We start from the raw sequence: 5,137 nt of genomic DNA, 5'->3' as shown, positions 1-5,137 counted from the left end.
TCCAGGTGAAGATGCCAAAGCCCAGAGAGGTGAGGTCGCTTGCAGAGGTGACAGAGCTTGCAAGTATGAGCGCGGCGGGTGTGCACTCCACAGCCTCTGTGCTGGGCCCCAGGGCTGCGCTGGGCGGAGGGGCTAGCCCCGGGGGCATTCTACCCAAGGAGCGTTCCCTCACTTCGTCGCTCCTTTATTCATCCAGCCACCATCTCTGTGTCCCCTCACGGGTCTCACATTTCCTAAGATGCAGACTGTTGCGTTTACTCCTGTATCCCCCAGTCCCTAGGAGCGGAGAGGTGCCACTACACGGAAGTAGAAACAATATTTCCATGAGAGAATATCTGTGAACATAATACACCTACATTCCATGCCTTCTGTTCGTCTGGCTTTCCCCTGGAGCATTGCGTTCGGATGTCCTTCCCTTGTACTGCATGGAATCCCACGTTGCCGCCGACAGCTCATCTGTATGGGGACACATCCAGTTGTCACTTGTCAATCTCTTTCACTGAGCTTCCTTGGACCCCATTAAAGCCCTCCTTCGTCATGATTCCCTTGCCCTTCACTCGGCTTCCATGACATGCCCTCCTCCGGGTGCCTTCAACTTCCTGCCCTTCCTCTTCAGGCCCCTTTATGAGAGCTCCTCTTCTGAGGCCAACTCCTTCAAGGTTGGGTGGGGTTCTCTTCTCTCTTAACATACTCTTTCTCTGGGTGTTCTCATGAGTTCCCTGGGGCCTAAAACACTCATAAGGATGGCTTTCATGACGGGCACCTAACCCCAATCCACCCACAGAGGAGCCCCTCTATGACTAGGACATGGAGAAGGGAGCCAATCTCAGGTGAAATGAAATTCGTGGTAAAAATCTCCAAACCTACGAGAACTTCACCTTCTTTCTTTTATTTTTGACCGCTAAAATGTATTTTGTCAGAGGAGTAAGAGCACATTAGCATTTACTGGGTATTCTCTCTGTGGCAGCCGCTGTCCAGAGTGCAACCTAATTCACTCCTCACCAGCTCAGAGAGGATTGGAGTGGAGGGTGTTAGATAGCTTCAGCTGTATAACAAACATCCCCAAACTAAGGGGCTTAAAACAATCACGACATATTTGGCTCACAGTTCTGTGGGTTGGAGATTTGGACTTCACTCAGCAAGGGTAGTACTTCTGCTGGCTTGGTGGGGCTCCCTCATGAGTCCTCATGGTGTCTCGCCCCCCAGCAGGCCACCCTGACTTTGTCACATGGCACGGCTGCCTTGTGACCCCAAAAGCAAAAGCTGCAAGGCCTCTTGAGGCCCAGGCTTGCAACTGGCACAGTGTCACTTCCACCATATATTTGATTAGCCCAAGCAAGTCCTGGGGCCGGCTGCAATTCAAGGGCAGCTGTAAAGCGTCATGGCCATTTTCCCATCTGCCCCCATGGACAATCTTCGTTTTATGAAGGAGGCTGGTGGGGGCAGAGGGGCTGGCCAGACCGTAGGGCCAGCGCCCCTCCCACCAATCCAGACCTGTGTGCCTCGGAGCACAGAGAGGCAGGCCTCCCCAAAGAGGCTGATCTGAGGGGTCCCAGGCAGGCCGGTGACAAGCAGGGGCTTGACTCAAGAGGAGGATTAAGGACACTAAATCCATCCCTCGGGCTTGAAGCCTGGCCAAAGCAGCAGGGCAGTGTTCCAAGGGCAAGCCTCTGAGGGAGACAAACTCGGGTACCTCCCCACCAGGCCGCCTGGCTCGAGCTTCACCAGCCTGTCCCACTGGGACTCTGGGCACCCGGCATGCACAGGCCCCATGCTGGGCCTGGGGATCTGATGGCTGACCACAGTCCTTGCCCACACTGTCAGGACACACAAGTACCGCACACTCACACACTCACGCCCCCCAATAATGTTTTCCCTGTGGTTGTCCTTAGGGCTGGGATGCCTGAGCCCACCTGGGTAGAATGCCCTCCTTCCCCTGTGCTAGGGAGGTGTGAGACCTTGGGCAGGTTACTGTGCTCTCCTGCTGAGCCTCAGTTTCCTCCTCTGTAAAATGGGATTGAAGAGTATGCTTTCCTTACAGAGAGGTGATGGGGATTAGAGAAGGCAAGCGTGTAAAGGACTTCTCTCTGGGCAGGATGAATGTGACATTGTCTAGAGAAGGCAGCCATCCTCAATTATGGTCTCGGGTCCGCAGTCCCATCTGCAAACACTGGAGACCAAATGTGATAGGGATTACAAGAACAACACAAGAGCCTATACCATGTATTACATATCACCCCAGAGTGTCCGAAGCAGCCGCTCTAGCCAATCCAGTTGAGATTTCTACAGGGAAGCCTATGACTATTAGTGGTACATGGGCTAAATAAAGTTTCTAGACGGCTTTGCAGAGTCTCTAGTTTTGCCACCAAATTTGTTTTTAGATTTATGTTTTTCAAAAAATTGCTAGCTATGGGAAGTACGGATTATTTGGATCATTATAATTATTAGTCATGATTCTCAACCGTGGCTGCATATTAGAGCTGGTTAAAACACAGGTTCTTGGCCTCATGCCAGACAAAAGGAATCAGAAGCACAGGAGGTAGGCCCCAGGGAATGGGCATTTTTTTTTTTTTAAGTAATCTTTATACCCAGTGTGGGGCTCAAACTCACAATCCTAAAATCAAGAGTGCATGCCCCACCAACTGAGCCAGCCAGGTGCCCCAGAATGGTTTTTTTTGTTTTTTTTTTTAAGATTTATTTATTTATCTTAGGGGGGTGGAGGGGCAGGGGGAGAAAGAATTTTTACTTATTTATTTATTTATTTGACAGAGAGAGACAGCGAGAGAGGGAACACAAGCAGGGGCAGTGGGAGGGGGAGAAGCAGGCTTCCCGCGGAGCAGGGAGCCCGATGCGGGGCTCCATCCCAGGACTTTGGGATCATGACCTGAGCCGAAGGCAGAAGCTTAACGACTGAGCCACCCTGGCGCCCCCAAGGGAGAAAGAATCTTAAGCAGACTCGGTGCTGAGCTCGGAGCCCAACACGGTGCTCGATCTCACAACCCTGAGATCACAACCTGAGCCGAAACCAAGAGTCAGATGCTCAGCCGACGGCGCCATCCAGGCGCCTCTAAAATGGCTACTTTTTAAAAGCTGCCAAGGTTGAGTCTGATGCAGAGCCAGGGATGAACCATATTCTAGAGGTTATAAAATGGCATGGTGGAGGGAGCGGGGGCTTCACCAGTTTAGGAAGATCAGGGAAGACTTCCCTGAGGAGGGGACCAAGCTTGAGCAGAGCAGACAGATGAAGGGGTAGAAGAATGTCTCCAGCACAGGGAATAGCAGGCACGGACTCCCCACGGCAGGCAGACCTTCAGCAGCAAATCACAAATTATGGGAACTGAAAGGTCCCTAAGGCAGCTGGAGCATGTGAGGGGAGGGCCCCAAGGCTGAGCAGCCTCCTCCACTTCCTCTCTGGTGGGGTTCCGAGGGGAGCTTTGAGACCAGGATCTTTCCTGAGGGTGAAATCTGTGCAGACGGACGCTTTATTCCCAGAGAAAAGCAAGCAGCAACTGCTCTTCCCCTCCCAGCCCGAGGAGGGGACAAAGTTAAAATCAGAGTGGGTGCAAGGAGCTGCTCAGACCCACCAACGCAGTGGTTTTCAAATGTTTTTATTTTGTAAGTTATTTTGGTGCCTTTCTGTCAAACAAAATATTTTCCCACTGTCCCAGTAATGGATGGAGCAAAGTGCTGGTAATACTGGGGGTTCTGGAGTCCTGCCCTCTCTGACCTCCCCCAAGTCTCTCCATGTTCCTTTGGGACTCTGTGGGACCCAGTTCAAAACCTCCAGGGAATCAAGGCTCAGAGAGGGGGGACAGCGGGATTGTCCAAGGAGTTCCCGTCATGAGGGCAAGGCTGGGGCAGGATTCCAGCCCCCTGACTCCCTTTCCGGTGCTCTTCTGGCCTGGGCGGAGTTCCCCAAACCTTTGTCCCTTAGATCTCTCTGTACAAGTGTTTCTTTGGCCACAACTCACCTGTTAGGTATGGGCTGAACTGTGTCTCCCCCAAAGGGATATGTTGAAGTCCCAACTCCCAGCACCTGTGAATGTGACTTTATTTAGAAATAGGGTCTGTGCAGATGTAATCAAGTCCAGATGAGGTCATTAGGGTGGCCCTAATCCAATATGACTGGTGTTCTTAAAAAAAGAGGGAATTTAGGTTCTCGGGGGTGGCTGGTTCCCGAGGATGTGGGGTCCTGCAGAGTGAAGATTTAAATCCCCAAGGTCATGGCAAAACATCTGACATTCACAGCCAGGATTGTGATGGTATAGGAGGGGAATGTGGAAGGTGCATCCAGGACCCTAACCAGAATCCCCGCCATGGATGGGCTCACTGAGGACATTATAGTACTGTGTGAAAAGCCATGCCTTCGCCGACAGAGAGAAAGCTATGAAACCTGCCAGTGGATCTACAACACAGAAATGGCTCTCAAGACCAACTTGATGGGAAAGAATCGGCAGATCCGTGGCAGGGCTGCTGAGGCCTGTGGACAGTATGAAAATTCCTATCCAGCTGTCTCCTTCCTTTCTCCAGCCCCATTTTCTCTTACCTTCTTATAATAAACCAATCACGGATATGCAAGAAGGCCTGAATATAGAGAAGCAACCCCACAACTAGCCATGGACCCTCTCTTTTATTAAGCAAAAGAGAAACTGAGTCACAAAGTAGTCTAAGAGCAGAATGGTGATTGCCAGAGACTGGTTGGGAGTGGGGAATGGGGAATTATTCTTTAATGGGTACAGGGTTCCAGTGGAGGAAGCTGAAAAAGTTCCAGAGACAGATGGTGGTGATACTTGTACAACAATGTGAATGTCATTAACACCATTGAACTGTACACTTAAAGGGTTCAAAGGCAAATTTTATGTATACTCTGCTATCATAGATTTTTAAAATTTTTTTATTTTTTTAATTTTTCTTTTATTTTTTTTGAGAGAGAGAGAGCATTCGTGCACGAGCGGGATGGAGGGGGCAGAGGGCAAGAGAGAATCCCAAGCAGACTCCACGCTCAACGCGCACAGAGCCTGATGCGGGGCTCCATCTCATGACGCTGAGATCATGACCTGAGCCAAAATCAAGAGTTGGGTGCTTAGCCGACTGAGCCACCCAGGCTCTCCAACTATAATACATTTTTTTAAGTAAA

At 50.7% G+C, this 5,137-nt stretch overlaps 1 pseudogene; it reads left to right on the top strand.

Annotated features, from left to right (window-relative positions):
- Positions 1 to 4,223: 4,223 nt before the first annotated feature.
- LOC112834246 (small ribosomal subunit protein bS21m pseudogene) lies at positions 4,224 to 4,477 on the top strand (annotated as a pseudogene).
- The last annotated feature ends 660 nt before the right edge of the window (positions 4,478 to 5,137 follow it).

Source organism: Callorhinus ursinus, unplaced genomic scaffold (assembly GCF_003265705.2).
Source record: "Callorhinus ursinus isolate GAN/ISIS: 27379988/994484 unplaced genomic scaffold, GSC_fseal_2.0 scaffold15, whole genome shotgun sequence".
NCBI classification, from domain to species: Eukaryota; Metazoa; Chordata; class Mammalia; order Carnivora; family Otariidae; genus Callorhinus; species Callorhinus ursinus.
The sequence above is the reverse complement of the archived record's forward strand: the minus strand, read 5'-3'. Positions and strand labels throughout refer to the sequence as shown.